Source organism: Camelus bactrianus, chromosome 8 (genome assembly GCF_048773025.1).
Source record: "Camelus bactrianus isolate YW-2024 breed Bactrian camel chromosome 8, ASM4877302v1, whole genome shotgun sequence".
NCBI classification, from domain to species: Eukaryota; Metazoa; Chordata; class Mammalia; order Artiodactyla; family Camelidae; genus Camelus; species Camelus bactrianus.
In genome coordinates this window covers 51,706,044-51,724,479 of record NC_133546.1, presented here as the reverse complement: position 1 = coordinate 51,724,479, position 18,436 = coordinate 51,706,044, and the positions used below count along the sequence as shown (strand labels likewise).

Sequence of the window (18,436 nt, the reverse complement as noted above, 5' to 3'; positions counted from 1 at the left end):
AGTTCATTTGTCTTTTTTGTTTTTTTTTTGTTTTTTTTTTTTAGATTCCATATATGAGTGGTATCATATGGTATTTTTCTTTCTTTTTCTGGCTTACTTCACTTAGAATGACATTCTTCAGGGCCATCCATGTTGCTGCAAATGGCATTATTTTCTTATTTTTTATGGCCAAGTAGTATTCCATTATATAAATATACCACAACTTCTTTATCCAATCATCTGTCAATGGACATTTAGGTTGCTTCCATGTCTTGGCTATTGTAAATAGTGCTGATATGAACATTAAGGTACAGGTATCTTTTTGAATTAAGGTTCCCTCTGGATATATGCCTAGGAGTGGGATTGCTGGATCATATGGTAAATCTATTCCTAGTCTTTTGAGGAATCTCCATATTGTTTTCCACAATGGCTGCACCAAATTACATTCCCACCAACAGTGTAGGAGGGTTCCCTTTTCTCCATACCCTCTCCAGCATTTATCGTTTGTGGATTTTGAATGATGGCCATTCTGACTGGTGTGAGGTGTCTTGTAGTTCTTACCTGGAGGCATCTGTCTCAATAATAATATTTGCCACTTCACTCCTGTGTTCCAGTGATTAATAATGATGATGACAGTCAAATTCTATCTAACTGTGTGCTCTAAATGAAGGATGAATATATCTTTTTGTTGTTGTTGCCATATTGTAAGACTGAAGAAACCATTTTTTTTCCTAGTCCAATGTGTTGCATTGTGCTTTACTAGGCATTTGTAGGTAAAAGTTCTGTGCGAGAGACCACTATTCAGGAAAATATCACCATAAGAAATTTGATTGCACCCTTGCTTATGTTGGACAATTTCCCTAGGTGTTGATAGAGGATATATGGCCTTTTTAATGCATTTTAAAAAGTGTCACTACATATATTATTTATTTATTTTGGAACAACTCTGGCAGGTACACAGAATGGGTGTTATCCCATTTTACTAATAAAGAAACTGAGACAAAAGTTAGGATAAACAATAGGCAGTGAAGTACAGTAGAATCCCATCCAGTTTGTACCCTAAACTGCAAGTTCTTTTGATGATGTCATCTGCTTTACAGAGCCCCAGGGGAGCCCAAATTCAGAGTTAAAACCTTGCCCCTGAAATATTAAAGCTTTTTTTTTCTAAACTGGAAACTGGACTGGGGGGTTCTAGACAAACCACTTCAGTGTTACTGGTGGTGTCTGTGGGTGCTGCTGCTGACCTGTTTTTGTCCCACTCCAGACAAGGATTTCTTTCTGACTATGCTTATCAGATAGATTTTCATCTGGTTCAAGAACTTTCGGTGGGCTGCATTGATTCTGGTCTTATAAAACTGACGAAAGGAGTGAAGGAGATGACGGACCACATGTGCTGATGCGAATGAGGTTTAGTTTGCTCCACACATGTGTATACACATGTATACATGGGTACATAGTGGGTCCTGGGGTCGATTTCTCACCGTGAGATGGCCTATACACACAGGGTTTCATGATTGTGAGAGATTGGATTATTGGTTTCAGATCTTTTAGTCCTCCTTGGATCCACTTCCTTGCAATGATGTCATCACGGATAGATCATACTTTATCACTCCTTTACTTTGGGCTTGGTCATGTGACTTGCTTTGTCCAGTTGAATGTGGAGTAGAGAGTATGACAGTCCTAAGACTTAAGAGATACCATGCATTTTCACCACCTCTTTTGCACCTTTGCTATTGCCTGAGAACTGTTTTGGCCAGCCTGCTGGGCTGAGGAGAGGAAGAGAGGTGTGGAGCATCCCGGTCCATAGACCTGCAGCTTGAAGCAGAGATGTTTCAGTCCAACTGTGAATCTGAATGAATGATGGTTGTTTTACGCCACTGAGTTTGGTATGGTTTATCATCAAGAATTATTGTGACAATATACATCTGGGATGGTGGTCAAAAGAGTTTGAGACACACTGTATACTATGTAACTACTTCATTCCTTCTTAGAGAGTCATAATCCACATTGATACATTAACAGCTCTGAGAAGGGTTACTTTAACCCATTTCTTCACAAACTCATCTTATTTTTTTGTACTTTTATATCATAATAATATTCAATAGAACATAAACTTTGGAATTTTTTTTAAGTTATTAAGGGCAGTCAGTTTGTGTAAATCCTAGACTTGCTATGGAGAAACCTGAGATGAAGTCTTAGAACAATTGACAATGATTTTCAAGGCTTTCCAATCAATTAGACTCTATAAAACTTTGCTTATTAGTAAGTCCCCATTTACCGTCTCAAGCCTGCTAATTTCACATCAATGACTTATATTGTATGGCTCCAAGTTTCTAAATGATTAAAAGTTATTTTCCACTGCTGATGCCAGCCATATTTTAGAATGATTTTATAATCAGTATAGGAACATTTATTTTAAATAAATGACCAATGAATTAAATTGATCAACTTTAATTACTTTCATTGGTTTTTTTCTTTTTCCAATACTACATATTTAATATTTACTATTAAAGTTACTATTAAATTTACTCAGAAGCCATGTTGGTGCCTAAAACATGAATGAATAACCTGAAATACTCCTTATTTTCTCCTCAGTTTTGAGAAATGTGGAGCATGTACAGTTCAGCTCTTTTTCAAGCTGAGCCGTAATGCCAAGCACCAAAAAGAACACAGGGCTTTCAGGAAACAAGTAGGAAACGACTCCCTTTTAGTTTATTTTGGATGCTCAGAGGCATTGTTGATATCTGTTTATGTTCTTTAAGATGCCTTGGCATATGCGTTCATTTTAAACACTCACAGGTGCTTATGTTAAAAACTTACCATTAGTGATGAGGTCCTTGCAACAATTTATACTTAATTTTTTCCAACTTTTTAAAGAATGGTCATAAATTCTCATATATGCTGTTTTAACCACCACTGTAAATCATTATGACCAAGAATGTCTTAAAACAAAGTGAAAAATCAGTTGACCTATATTATGGCTTTTCCTTTTCTTAGGTGAATTTCTGTTTTTCATTGTATTTACTCATAATTGGTTGGCCTACGGTAAGGTGTAATCTGTTAAAGAAAGTGTCAGTAAAACTTCATGATTCTTTTTGTCATCTTAGTTCTTCTGCTGCTAGCACAGGCCCTCATTCACAAGGCACTAAAACGTCACTCCCACACAACAGTGTGCACGACGAGGATGGGATTTGAACCCACGCGTGCAGAGCACAATGGATTAGCAGTCCATCGCCTTAACCACTCGGCCACCTCGTCACCTACATGTCATTGTTATTTTTAAGTGACATTTAAGTGGTACTTTTAAGAGCATGCTTAAAGCCATCCATTTCCAAGGACAAAGTGCTCAGAGACTTGAAGAAATTAGTATATAAGGGCAGAGAGACAGGGATAAACTAGACAATATTGACAATATTCTGCTCAGTAATCTCTCAGTCATATTTTGTGTGCAGCTGGCAAGCCTTGGCAAATACTCCTGGGGATAGCCTGTGCTAAAATTGGGGTTTTACACCTTAAAGGAGTAATAATTTTCTGCTTAAGGGAGTTATAACGAACTACTTAATTTCCTTTTTTTGGGATTTTGTGATATAATGAAGTTGCACCAATATAAAGTTTTGGAAATTATTAGAATGGACAATTGGAAAAGTTAGTTTCAACTATTTAGGAATTTCAAATTTTGTTATAGAAGATATTTGTTTTAATTTAAAATTCTATCCATAACATAAAAATCATTCCCTAAAATAAATCATTCAGGGGCTAAAGGGTTGGGTATTTTCAATTTACCTGGAAGACTGTTTCACTGTCAGACCTAATTCACTCATTCTATTCAACAACCAGTCAGCCAGCTAGACATTAGCCAACCTGCCATTCAACCACTTAGCCAACCAGCCCATCCACCAATCATCCAGATAATCAACCAATCAACCAACCAACTAATTAGCCAATCAGTGAAACAGTCAACAATGAATTGGAAACAAATCAACCAACCAGCCAACCAACAAACTAGAGAGCGCACCAAGCAGTCAGCCAGCCAACCAACAAGCCAACCCATCTACCACACACCAGTAATTATTCCAGGCATTGGGGGTACAGAGATGGACAAAGTGTCATCCCCGCCAGTGAGGAGAGATGTTTGCAGTGTTGTGGGAAAACAGACAAATAATTATAGTACAGTATGAAATGGAGGTATGGTATGCATTTCCAAATAGAAGTAAAATGTTAATTCCTCATTCTTGAAGGTTTACTTTAACGGGTTTGCTCACTCTGGGCACCAGGATTCTGACTGGTTAGTGAGGTAGAGAACACTCAGCCTAACTTTCTTCCTTTGAAAAAACATGAAAGGTGCTTTAGTTTGAGTTTTGGGGAAGGCAACCGCAAAGACTCACTGTGGACCACGGCCTTTCATCTTTGGAATGAGAACTACATGCTGTAGACTAACCAGTTTCCCTAAGCATAATTATACATAGTAAACCATATACAGTATGTAAAGAGACGGTAGATGTAAATATCCAACTCCATCCTCAGGAATTTATGGAAAACTTCGACGGAGCAAATTTAAGCGAGCTGACTGGTTTAACCCAACTGCTATTTCTCCTGTTGCATCGGGTTGCATTGCTGTGTCTCCAGCACTTCTTGAGCTGAGATAGAAATGCCAGGACTGAACCTGGCACAGAGGAAGGGCTCAGTAAATAACTGTTGAGTTTGTTGAATAAACGAAGATGCTATTCAGCTTCCAATTTTTTCTTTTCACCTAGTTTTACTGAAAAGCTGTAATAAAGTCAAGGAGAGATTGGAGAGGACCCAGAAGTTTACTCCCTTTTTCTCAATTCTGACCAGTTTCACCTCTTTGTCTTCCAAATGTGTATTTCAAAGGTACACAGTATCCTTACGTATGGAAGAAAAAAAGCTTCATTGTGCAGGAAAAAGGTGGGAGTATATGAGTGGGCCGTGCTCATGACCCTTCCCCTGTGCATATTCATGTCATCTGCCACATTGCCTTGTCCATCCAGCTGAGAAATTTGCAAGGATTTGAGGACTCAGGTCTGTCTATAAAGATGATGTTATGAAAAATTCTTACTTTTTCTGTTTTTCAATGTTTTGGAGTTTCTTTTTTTTTCACAAGTGTACAATCTGAAAACAACCTTTTCCTAAGTTATCAGAGAAAATTGTGAATGTTCTAGAATACATTATCTATCAGGCTACACACTTCATGTAATTTTTCACTTGATAGATTGATGTATTGCACATCTTACTGGGAAGCTGTCACACAAATATTACGCGAGAGAGTTGGTGGACTTCCCCAGCTTGAAAGTTGAATCTTGGGGCAGGGAAGGCATAGCTCTGTGGTAGAACATGTGCATAGCATGCATGAGGTCCTGGGTTCAATCCCCACTACCTCCATAATAAATAAATAAGTGGATAAATAAAGAAGTAAGTAAGCCTAATTACCCTCCCTTCAAAAAAAAAAAAAAAAGGTTACAAGAAAATTTGTATTTTAGAAAGCAGATGCCTCATTGATAATCGATTCCAGCACCAAATGCAGTTCTCACCACTGGCCACTTGGTGGCAGTGGCAACTAAGTGCCAACTGAAGAGGTCAGGGTTCTCACAAATGTGTGGTCCCTAACTTTTTTATCCATTCAAATTTTAGGACCTCCAAAAAAGGTGGTTGGCCAATCCCATGGGTTAGAATAAACTTTTCTAACTGAAAAAGGGCCTATAGTAAAATTTTTAATAAACTTCTTACTCAAGTTTACAACATTAGGACAGGCCCATAGTTAGATGACACCTGGAAAGATGAATAATGTAAATTTCCACAGTATCCTGTAATAATCTTTACCTTTACTCCACATCCGTCACACACTTTCTGGGTCATAGCTCAGAACCAGTTACCACCCTGAACTTCTCCACCTCTGAAATCTAAAACTCTGCTTTCTGATCACAAATGCCGATTGTCCCCTTCTCACTGTTACTGCAAAGGCTGTCTTCTCTCCAGGACCACAGTCTCTTGAGTTCTTCTCTTCACTCCTTGATTCGGCCCAAGCCCCAGGGTCCATCCTGCAACCCCTTTCTCCGTTCCCTCTTTGTCCTTCTTTGATATTCTTGTAAGATTGCAGATCCCCCTGCCAATCCCTCTCGTCTCCTGTATTTTCTAGCATCCCTTAGCAAGGGGTGGCCATTGGACTAAGTTCTCACCAACGAGTGCGAGTGAAAGGGATGTCTGCAGATTCCACTTCTCTTTTTAAAAAGAAAATTCCTTGTTCTAGACTTCCTGTCCTCTTTTTATCGGTGAACTGGAACACAGGTGACCCAGATAACTAACTTAGATTGCACAGATGAAGACAGGAGGAGAGGTTCCTGAATAAACTCATAGGCCTTTTTCACTTCTTAGTTGACTCTTGTATTCTCTCTGGTAACTTTTCCAACTCTTTCCTAAAACCATCTCCTACATCACAGAGAAAATAGAAAAGATCAGGAAGTAACTCCTTCAACTTCTTGCCCCAATCAATATAATTACTTGCAGCTGTCCTAACAGTGTTACCTCCTGTCATAATAGCTTTTCTTCCCTTCACTTCCCTGAGCCTCTTCCTTCCACTTACCCTGGGCCTCATGCCCTCCTACCTCCATGGGGACTTGGCTCCATCAGTTTTCCTTTGGCTGTCTTGCGCCATCAAAGACTCCCTCTCTATTTACTCTTTTTAATTGAAATTTAAATATGCTTATTCCCCATTTCCTACTTTAAAACAGCAACTCAAAACTTTGATCACATCAAGTGAATGCCTATCTTCTTCCTTTCATAGTCAGGCTCTTTAAAAGTCTTGTCCATGCTGAATATCTACATTTTCTACATTTATAAACATACTGATTTTTTTGGAGAATGTTATTTAGAAACCCAAATCTGGGGGCTGGGTGTAGGCTTTCTTTAGAATAATTGCAACTCAGTAAATGCTTCCAAAGCTGATATTTTTGGTACTGCACTCACAAATAGTGGAATGATAGCTGATTTTATACACACGTGCACACATGTGTACATACACATAGACATATATATATATATATATGTATGTATTTTTTTGAGGATAAATAAATGGGAAAAAAGGGACAAAATCTTTCTTGCAGAGGAATTCCAAATAATGTATGTGAACACCAAGACCCTTCCCTAGGAACTGGATCTCAATTCCCTCCTCCTTGCTTATGGGCTGGACTTAGCGATTCACTTCCAAAGAATAAAGTATGGAAAGAAAGAAAAATAACTCTATGGTAGAGAAACCTGGAAAACACTACCTTAAGCAAGTGATCAGTATTAACATCACTAGTGATAAGTCACGTTGATGTCGTGTGCCCTCTGATACTATGTGAAGGGAGAGGAATTTTATCAGATAAAAGTATAGTGAAGTGCCCATTTCAGGTGTTAACAATTTCAAATGTGTTAATGACCAAAGTAATTTTGACGATTACAATTGATTAATAAATTAAAAATAATATGATCATGTTGAAAAAGAACACATCGTTCAAGAAAATGCTAGTAACAATTGACAGAGGCACTAAGCAACTGATAGAAATTCATGACTATCTACTCCAAGTAACTATTGTGTTTATTTCATTCCTAGAGCATTCAGATGGTCACTATAACAAAGTCTTTTTAGAAAATTATTTCAAATGCTTATCTATAATGTTGTTTTTAATTTTTAGAAGTCATTTTATTTTAAAAACAGTTTTGAATAGAACTACTAGTGTAATAAAATAGAATCAGTAAACAAAAACAATTTGCTGTTCAATACATTTTTTTTAATGAGAACATTTTACTGACACTTAGCATACTCCCTTTCACTCAGACACGCTGTGTGGACAAATTCTATGGTCCACCAACACACAGATCTCTCTGAGCAGCCTGCAGGCAAACATCGATTCCTCATTCAGAGCTGCATCTCCAGCATCCGGCATGGGGACACTTAGCACATACTTCTTGGAGGGATAAAAGAATGAATGTACATGTTTGGCCAGTGGAATATTCAGTGGTGCTGCCACTAATGAAAAGTAAGCAGTAGCAAAGCTTGACGTTAATGCTTTTCCTGTTTGCAGTAAACTGACATCTAACACCGGGGAGGCCCTGTCCAGGTGCTCCTGGTGGACAGCCAGGCGCAGGGTAGAGCCCCTCCCCTCTCAGACTTACTCCCTCCTTCTTGGGTTCCTATCTCCTCAGTTTTTTATTTTGAAGTTCTTAAACCGACAAAAAACTTAAAAGAATCATATAATAAATAGTCATGTTACTTTCACCAAAGAAAGTGAATAATGATTCCCTGTTGTGGAAAATGTACTCATGCGCTCCCAGTTGTCCCCCAGATGCCTCACTGTCTAGCCTTGTTTCAGTCCTGTGTCTAATGAAGCTTCATGCACTCGCTGCATTTGTCACTGTTGCCTTTACCTCTTTTAATCTAGAACAGTCCACTGCCTTCTTTTGTTTCTTTTTTACATTATTTGACTTCTTTTTTTTTTTTGAAGCATCTTACAGACTATTCTACATTCTGAAATTGTCTACTCTTCAGTTCTTAAAATCTTATAAAGTAAATTAAGAACATGTGGCCAAGGTCCCTTTTATTTGACCAGGATGCTTTAGAGAACTGGGCTTTTAGGCATAAGTGCTGGTCAGAGTATGGAGAGATTTCATCTCATACAGAGGACAGAGGGTCTCCTTTCCATACAATTGAGGGAAAAAACCAGTTATTTTAATGAAGAAGTAATCATTTACAATTTGTTGATAGTTTCTCTTTTCAAAAACTGTTAGGTAAAATTCCCACGAAGTAATTTGTGAGGCATAATAACTAGATTTGAAAAGAAATATTTTATACATTTAAGGCACGTTGCTTTTAGTTTGTATCCTCAACAAACATATTACATGTGAGCACATTTGGAATAAAATGACCTGTTGCAACATGATAATTTTGATTTATGCTAATAAATAGCCACATAGGGTGATAAAGAGATATTTTTAGCTTTATTCAATCTTCCTACACAATATTATTTTTTGGGTCACTCTTGGTAGGCGATTAGCTGCATTTTTTTTTTCTTGGCAGAAAATAAAGCAGGCATAGGCATCAGCTGAAATCAATTCTTCTTTCATTTAAACAGAACGACTTGTATTGAATCAGTGAGTAGCATTTATTTGGTTTTCCTGCACTAGGTGCTGAGAAAAGATAATAATATAGCAGGTATGGTTCCTGCTTTGAAAGACACTATTTTCTAATGGCATAAATAAGAGAAACACACTGATACATGTTTTTCCACTTTCCTCTTTTTGCTATATATATACACACACACACATATGTACATATACACACAAACATTAACTTTGGGGGATATTATATTTTATTTCAAATGCTTCATTTTCCATAGCCTTAAATCAGCCATCTTTCAGCATCTTGTGCAGGAGATGGTCGGTGCTGAATAAGTGCCTTTTGCGTGAATGAACTCAGATTTCTTCTGTGCATATTGCTATTTTCAAATTGCTGTCACACATGGTCTGGGTGAATTTCATCTGCATTGAAATTTGGAGGAAGCTCTTGACAGATGACAGTGCGGGGCCCTGCAGGGTGAGAAGAGAAGCCATGCCAGCCTGGAGGAGAACAGTGTGACCTTAGAGCTGACCTTGAAAGACGCCGCGGCGCGGGCGGTGCGTCCCTGGACAGACAGGAGAGAACAATACGGCATTAGCATTCAGAGCCACCCACACCCAAGTGTTGCCTCCTCCAGCGTCGCCTGCAGATGGGGAATCTGGGCATCTTTAGAGGGTTTTTATGATAATTATGAGGCCACTTAGATGCTCATCTTTCTCCACAGTATTGCTCGTGAAGTAACTACCTAGCCCATTATGCTGTTGTCAGACGGTGAAAAAAAATTAAAATTACTCAATTTCTTTGTTTACATGGAAGTCTCACCCAGCAGCATACATTTACATACATTTGGGTAAGATGTATCCCTTCTGGCACCAAGTGGGGTTGGATCAGTCCCTTCACCTGTCTGAGATTTAGTTTCTTCATGAGCAGAGAATAAAAACACGCACCGTTCCTTTCTCAGAGTCGCAGAAAGATCAAGTAAGAGAATGAAAGTGTCTGAAAGTGCTGCAGCATGGATTGTTACTGCTCTGACTCCCCGACCCCCGTGTCTGTGACCCGCGCACATCCATGTATGGAGCATGGCCGTCAGGAGTGTCCACATTCAAAGAGAGACTGCTGGGGTGGGCAGAACAGACGTGGGGCTGATGGAAGAAAGTTTATTCACTGGGCTCAGAGTCTCCCAAGAAAGGCCTGAGGCCCTTTAAAGCCCAGAAAGAAGATCATGCTGATGGCTTCCTTAGAGGTGATTTCTTATTGTCTCTCCTTCCATCAAAGCTCAGCTCAGCACTTCCCCATTGGAGTCGGTGGTGGGCATCTCCGCCCAGAAAGACATCGGTGTGGTGGAAAGACTATGCACCCAGAAAATGAAAATCAGGGCTGAAATCCCAACTCTTCCGGTAATTTGGTGTGTGAACTTGTACACAATACTGAATCTCTCAGAGTCTTGTTTTTCTTATTTGTGTGACAATGTTAGCATTGTCATGACAGTTATGTAACACAGAAGGTGTGAAGCAACCCAGAGTGGGCTTTCAGAAATTGTAATTTCTGTCAGTTCAAATCTCCAGCCCACCCAGCCTGAATGTCTCCATTTTTGGAATGGGGATAACACTTATGGAGGGGCTTTCAAATTAACGAGGCAATGTTTGTAAACCCCAGCACAGAGCCTGGCGTGTGGACTGTGATGAATTTATTCAGTCAACAACCTGTGATGGTAATACAGTGAGAAGGGTCTGGGGAGGAAAACTGGAGGGGCTTGTGCCTCAGACAGAGACCCAGATCTTGAGGAAAATAATCTGAGTCGTGTGTCAGGGGATTAAATTGAAGCTTCATGATCAGCAGCTTCTTGGTATGACACGTACATTGAGTTTCTTCCTTCTTTTAAAAATGTCAACAAATGCCCATTATTTTTTTCACATCTGACATGCCTGTTGCTATTGCCGCCTCAAAGGGACTTGCATTGGAAAGCAGATCTGCCTGTTTTCTGGTGTAAATCGGCTGGGAGCCAAGCCTGCCACTCACAGTGCTCTCCTGATCTTAATAGAATTGCGAGAGACTCAGTGTTTTCTCACCTGTTTTTCATACTTAAAAATTTAACACATAGCCCCTACCTCCCATCCCAATCTATAAGTTCTCTTTTTTGATTCTTTTTTTAAAATCTTTTTTTTAAATTGAAGTATAGTCAGTTTACAATGTTGTGTCAATTTCTCAATCTGTAAGTCCTCTTGAATCTACCTTCAAAGCATATTGATTCTATCCACAAATTTCTACTTCCATTGCCCCATTCCATGCCAAGCCATCCTCCTCTCTCAATTGGACAATGATATCAAAAGTATTCTGCCTCGTTCTGCTCTTTTCTCTCTTTCTCCCTGTAGTAGGTAAGATGACAGCCTCCAGTCAGCTCTCTCTCCTGTGACAGCTGGGTGGGTTATGTGGGACTGGCCCTACCTCCCTCTCCAGGGCAAACCCTGATGTTTTAAAGCTTATCAGGAAAAATCCATGCCCTATTGTAACAGTAATTGGTTTGGACAACCCAGGACTGGTCCAATCAGCCCCGACATCTATCCAGCCAAAGGACGGGTTCAAGATGGTCCAATAAGCACAGAGCTTAGGGCATTTGTCCTATGGCTGGTGGGAGCCATGCTGTTCTCTCCTCCTGCATGTGAAGGAGGTGGCATAAGCGGGTGTGTGGACTGACAGCCATCTTGCACAGCCAGCCTGAGGATGGAGCTACCACACTAGAAGGCAGAGCTGTCAGAGCCTCAGAGGAATGGAGTAAAATCCCGTATCAAGCCTGCCTAAAGCCCTTTCTTCCTGTGAACTTTTCAGTAACATGAACTAATCAATTCCCTCCAAGCGATTTCTGGGTCTCTTACAGAGATTCCTGACGGTTACATTCCATATAGACAGAATGATCTCTTTGAACATAAATCAGGCCACATCATGCCCCACTCTTCTTATCCTGTTCCTTGATCTTTTTTCCTCCACTGGGTTCTGCCCTAGTCTGGCTGGTTGCATAGAGTGGAATTTGAACGGTGCCCCTGGAGTTCTTCAAGGTCCAGGCCCAGGTCTGATGCTGCTTCCTAGTTGGTTGGTTCTCACCCCTGGGCTGGAAATGCCCTCTTTAACCACTAGGTGGAGTATGGACCCACACTGCCAAGTCACTGGGCCATCACAAGCCATGGGGCCGCTCCCAGCTTGTCCTTAGCACAGCTATGGCCTTGCTGCTTTGCTCGACCCACCAGATGGGCCCCCCTTCAGACTCGGCCGTCTGCCTAGAAAAAGTCAGAATGTGCCACCCATTCAGCCCATCACACCCAATACACACAAGAGCTTCTTAAACTCTCCCTCCTTCCATCCTGTTGTGGAGGAGCTGATCCCACTTCAACTCGGGGGAGTTCTTGGCCATTCTCCTCTGGGATGTGTTGTCGTCAAAGGAGACAGAAAGATAAAGAACCAGGCTGCAGAGGAAAGTGGGTTGTGGAGTGAAAACACTTCAGCTGTGAGAAGAGGCAGATCCAAAAATTAGGGCAGCTACATTTTTGGTTAACCACAGACATAAAGGACAATAACCTAACTCTTCAGCTGGACTCCCCTCCAGCCCTGGGCCTGCCTTTCTTTCTGTTGTCACTCACACATGGAGTCGAGGCAGGGCAGAGATGAATGGGAGCAGATGTTGGGGGGAAGCCCTTCGCTCAGAATGCCCTGTCTCTTACACCACAGGGGATTTATACTGGAACGTGTAACCAAGAAACCGGTGAGAGGGGGGCTTACAGCTGTCAGATGAAATGTCATTTAAGAAAAGGAGTAATGCCATACAAAAGCAAGTGGGCTGACTTGGAATCTAGAATTTCAAATACTCAGATCTTTCCTTGGATAATGGAGAAATATTTTTTTAGTCTGATCTCCCTTTTAAATATCCCTACCATTTATTTTGATTTCTGAAATAACTGAGTGAAACCCCTTACAAGCAAGGCTTTAGTACCATGGTTTAGATTAATCAAAGGATTGGTAACAAGCTAGCAAAAAGCACTGTCACCTTAAGTCTCTGACTCTCCCTGTGACTCTTGCAGGACTGTTAAAGGACATCACCACTTGCAGGAGGCCTGGGCTGGGACTCCCACCCTCTACTTCCTGGGTGACCTGGCACCAGAGCTGTGTTTCTCCGAGCCTCAGTTTACACATCTGTGAAAAAAATGACTGAAAACACGTCCAACTGTCTCTATGGTTCTAACTTTACAGGGGGCTCTGTTTGAGAGTGGATTTAGAAACGAGGTGGTGTCAATTCTGTGCTCTACCAAAAAGGCCAAATGCAGGTGGACATTTGGTCTGCAACTCAGTCTTGACTAGAGTGCAGGCTAAGTCACTGTTGGAGTCTTCAGAGTCAGGAGAGTCCGCAGAGTACTGTTGACTGGATTTCTCTAACCGCAGGATTTGACGGCAGCAGTAGGCTATATAAAATGCCTTCCCTTTAATAAGGAACCTCCTAATTTACAAACTTCCACAGATATAAGGAAAGGTGCTACCAGCGCAGGAGTGTGTCTGTTCTGCCCAACAGGTGGGGTGAGAGGATGAGTGTATACTTTTGAACAAAAAGACTTTGCAATGACCTTTTAGACTTTAATCTGTTCATAAAAAATATCCGGTTCCAGTTCAATCTTGTCTCAGGATCATATTGTGCACGTATATCTAAATTGAACCTGGGTGCCATAAAATGCTGGGGATGTCTAATGGCTTGTCAGTAGGAGTTTTCTTGCTCTGATAATATCATTTCAACATTTTAATTCATTTCCAGGAAGAGTAGATTCTCACCTCACTTTGGTGTGGGGGGAAAAGTTAACAATATATCATTAAAAAGGTGATTAAAAATATCCTGGGGACTTATTTTTACAACAGAAGAATTCAACTAAGAGAATTTGTGAAATAGTCACCCTTCTAATGAGGATTCTGAAACCTAGGAGAGTTTTTTAAAAATCTATAATTATTTTTCAGTCATGCAAAGAGGTCCTGAGGCTTTCCTGGGGGGGGGGGTATCTGGGAGTGTCCTAATGCACCCTCAAAGGTCTTCCCCCTCTACTTGCCTATTACTCTGTTAGCAGGTATCCTCGAGTAAACAGTAGAAACCCAAGAAGGCATTCAGCCATGTGTAACAACGTCTAGAAAAGGTCACACTGTTTTATATGAAGGCAAAGAAATCTTTTGGTTGGCAGCTTCCCATTGATGATGTCCTAACTCAGTCTGGGCACAGTGAATAGTGATTTCTCTGGGAAGACATGAGGCAAGTGAGGAAAGAGGAAAACAGGAAAGACTTGGGGTGAAGGAGGGAAGGGGAAGAACTCCCTAGGTTCCACGAGGCTGTGGAAGGGTTCTCCTTTGCTGGGCTGAAACAATGTGAACTGGGAAGAGAGTGGTCCCAAAGGAGCATCACTGCTCTAGATAATCTCAACTAACTATGTTAATAAGGGTTTCTTGACACCTATTTGTATCAGAAACATGCACGATGACTCCAGTATGCCAATATACACGTAGGAAAGGCATCCTGGTAGTGTCAGGGGCTGGTGAGAGAGAAAGCCACAGTGGGGAAGGAGGAGCTAAGGACACGGACAAGAGTCAGAAGACAGCTCCAGCAGAAGGACAGAGGCCCAGAGGAGGAGAAAGAATCTCAAATGTCATCTGCGGAGATCAGAGGGGTGTCCCTGTGGCTCCCAGCCACCCTGCCTGTGGTCTGGTGGGGCTGTGCAGAAGTTACAGGCCCCCATTCCCCTCTAGGTAGTATGGGCCGCTTCACTAGTATAACCCGTAATAGTCAGCTCTGTGGTTTCAACTCTAATAATATCAATTAATCATTTATGGCAGAGACTATTAATATCAATCACAATTTCAACAAGTTATTTTCACTAATGACTTTTTGAGATCTGAAACATTTATAATGTAGAAATCATTTAGGCAGAGGTTGGTGTATATAAAAAATAGCATATAAACCATTTGAGTAGAGCTGGGTACCTTTGAAACCCTTCATATGTGCTAAGAGCATAAAATTTTATATTTACAGAATACAGTTTTAGGAAAGCACACAGTAAGAAGCTCAATATTGATAAACTTACCTTTTCATGTTGTTTCCAGAAAGTGTCTTGAATTTAAACATCATCACAATAGAAATTATAATCTCAAGGTTACCCACTCCCCTTCCTTAAGTTTTAAGGCTGTATTCTCTAGTATCCTCAAAAGCAAGCATATTACACAGAGTACGCATTTTCACATACTGTTGTTTCTGATGAGTTTCTGCATATTGTCTAATTCTGCATATTGCTTTATGCTGGAAACTATTGTATCTCCTTTTAGTTCAGTCAGCAGACATAGTTTGGACATACAGAAAATGCAGGGTTGTGCATTTGCTGCAGAGGTAGTATGTGGGCCCGTAGGCCAGGCTGACCTGAAACAGTCTTAGCTTTACTTACAAACTTTTCATAAACGGGGCGGTGAATCAGGTTGGAGTGATTTGTGTGCGCTACGCCATAGGTGTCCTAATTGTATTATGTTTTATAGCTATGAAACCTGAAAGAATGTTGTTAATTATTTTTAAAAAAAACTTTTAAAACAAAGCCAAAACTGCTTTAAATGTAGTGTTTAACTGTAGTAAGGACTTCTACCTCTGACAGAGAGGTACCAACAGGGACTGGATTTATACCTGGAACAACCAAAAAACTGGGCATAAGCAGACAATAATTTTCAAGACATGGCCCCAGCTTATTTCTAGGAGGGAGTTTGGAGGCCATGGTACTGGTGGCCGTGGGGAACCCAGGTGGAGCCCTGCAGCATCTCTGAGTCGAGGAGATGGAGCTGGCACACGAGGAAGGCCAAGGTGGTAGCGTTTGGTTTGCAGGGTCCTGGAGAGCTGCACAGAGACCCCTGGGGACCTGCAGAGGTTCCTTTTAAAGTCTTCAGCAAAGTACTGATCACCACAGACTTCTGGAGGAAGCCACTCAAGGCTGGAAACCACCTGAAAAGAATCAAGGAATTAATCCTTGGAGATTACACAGGGCCAAGAATAATTCCTTTTCCCACCAGCCAGAGCAGAAAACAAAGGATAAACGGGATAAATCAGAGGATGCTGGGTAAAGTACTCAGAAGAGATTTTCCTCACTAAGGCGACAAAATTAGAGCTGCTCTGGGCCCGCTTAACAAAGCTGAAAAGCAGGACAGAAAGGACCAAACTGTTTCCAAGTAAATGAATCAGGTCCTAGAACGAAGCTCAGGAATATTTATAGGAGTACAAGATTATCCAGCGCCCAGCAAAGTAAAATTCACAACAGCTGGTATCCAGTAAAAAAGTACCAGCATGCAAAGAAGTAGTGCTTTATGTTTTTGAATATATGGCACATATTGAGGAGAATAATCAATCAATTTGAAACCAAACCAGACTTGACATAGATGTTAGAATTAGCCAACAAGCACATTAAAACAGTTACTGTATTTGTATTCCGTGCTTTAAAAAAGTTAAGTACTAGAGACATAGAGGATATAAAAAGACCTCAAGCAAATGGATAGAGGTGGAAAGCATAATGTCAAAGATGAAAATCTATTGTAGGCTAAGAATTTTAAGATTTCATTGCTGGCCTATCAATCAAAATGGAATAACTGATCACAAACATTTAGAAGAAATGTTCACCTCACCCCATCAAAGATGTCGAAACAATGCACACTGGGCAGGCCGTCCAATTATTTTTAGGTCAGTCCAATCAGAACTGGATCTCTGTAGACGTAGCCCCAGGTAGAATGATCACTGGCACCTTTTCTAACCAATATTCTTAGAATCGATTTCACATTGGTTTACTAGTGGGAGGAAAAATTAATTTTCAATTAATAAAGTTATATATACATCTTTATGTTGAAAATCCAAGATTTATTACAGTTACCAAATATGAAATACATTTAACATATAGTCACTGAATATGGAATATATATTTTAAATATATCCTTTAAAATTTCTATTTAGAATAGCCTTTCTTCCCAGTATTTTTATTACTTCTAACTGGATAGTGTTAATCACACACAGTCACTAAAGACAGAGGTTTCTCTGCTGGACATTCTGCATTGGCTCCTCCTTGTCCACCTTGCTCTTTGCTACGGGAGCCTGAGGGGCCGCATCTGTGGGCCCCATTGTTCTCCAGCTTCCAGCTGGATTCAGACAGTTGGGTGATGGGAGGCCAGGAGGAAAGACTGGGGTATATACACCTATAGGTCCCGCCCTGCAGATTGGTTTCATGCTTCCACTGGGTTCTGGAAACTACTCTCTTCCATTGCCCCTGCAGGTCTAGGAGTGGTGAGGGCTCACTGAATGGCACAGGCTCCTGTCAGCTTCCCTAAAGCCTGCTCACAACTTTGTAGATATCCTCTCTATTAAATTCTGCCAGTTTAAGTGTGCTGTTGCTTTCCTGATGGACTCTGACATAATGTGCTTTGTGACCTTAGTGACAAAGGCGTTTTCAGATCACATTGATGTCTAAAACTTGTTTTCTCTGGCTTCCATTGTGTAAAACATTTTCTATATTTCTTTAGCTCTTGTAAAAAAAATGAAACTTCTAAGGAAGAGTAGTAAAGATTTTAAAATTTAGTTTTTACAATAAATTACTCACTATAAATTACCAGTAAACAGCTTTATGTAATATATTATTTGGTTTCAGAATTTCAGTTAACTGCAGCTATTGACCTCAGCCCATGTTATGCTGAGTACTGAAAGTCTCAACATTAATATCATAGCTTGTAACTGTAGCCAATGACTTGCCCAATTTCAGCTGAAGTAGTTTAGTGCCACCACCTTCCTTCTCTTAATTCAAGGTGCCAGTGCCACCATATTTCCAGTAGGAAAGAAATAAATTTACACTTTGTCTCTTATAAGTATGTGCATGAAGAAACTAAGTTATGTGGTACCATCTTTAAAATTTATTCCAGAGATGTTTTAGTTTCCTTGAAAGTAGCTCTGACACAGCATTCTTCCTATAATTCAAAACACTTTTGGTTCAAGTTAGAAACAAGGCAAAATGTGGCAAAATTTAAGACTTTGTTTTTGGAAGGAGTTTGGGGAAAGAATGAAAAATGAACGATGATAGCAAGTGGAAAAATGTCTTAATCATAAACATAGTTATAAGAATTGCATTGGGAGTTCTCTCATGTTACAACAGGGAGACATTAGCATTTTATTGGCTTCATGTTACCTTGAATATATTTGACTATTGAACCAGATTAACAAGGTGAGAATTCTGGCACTGATTCCACAGTGGCCTTGATATCTGACAAACATATGCATGTCTTTTTTCTCTGCTCAAGCTCAGCAAACTCATTGCTAGA

General features: G+C 40.3%; 1 non-coding gene across 1 annotated transcript; it reads right to left on the bottom strand.

The window, feature by feature from the left end:
* Positions 1–3,155: 3,155 nt before the first annotated feature.
* Positions 3,156–3,237, bottom strand: TRNAS-GCU (transfer RNA serine (anticodon GCU)). Its single transcript has one exon. It is a non-coding gene; the product is annotated as a tRNA-Ser (tRNA).
* Positions 3,238–18,436: the final 15,199 nt, after the last annotated feature.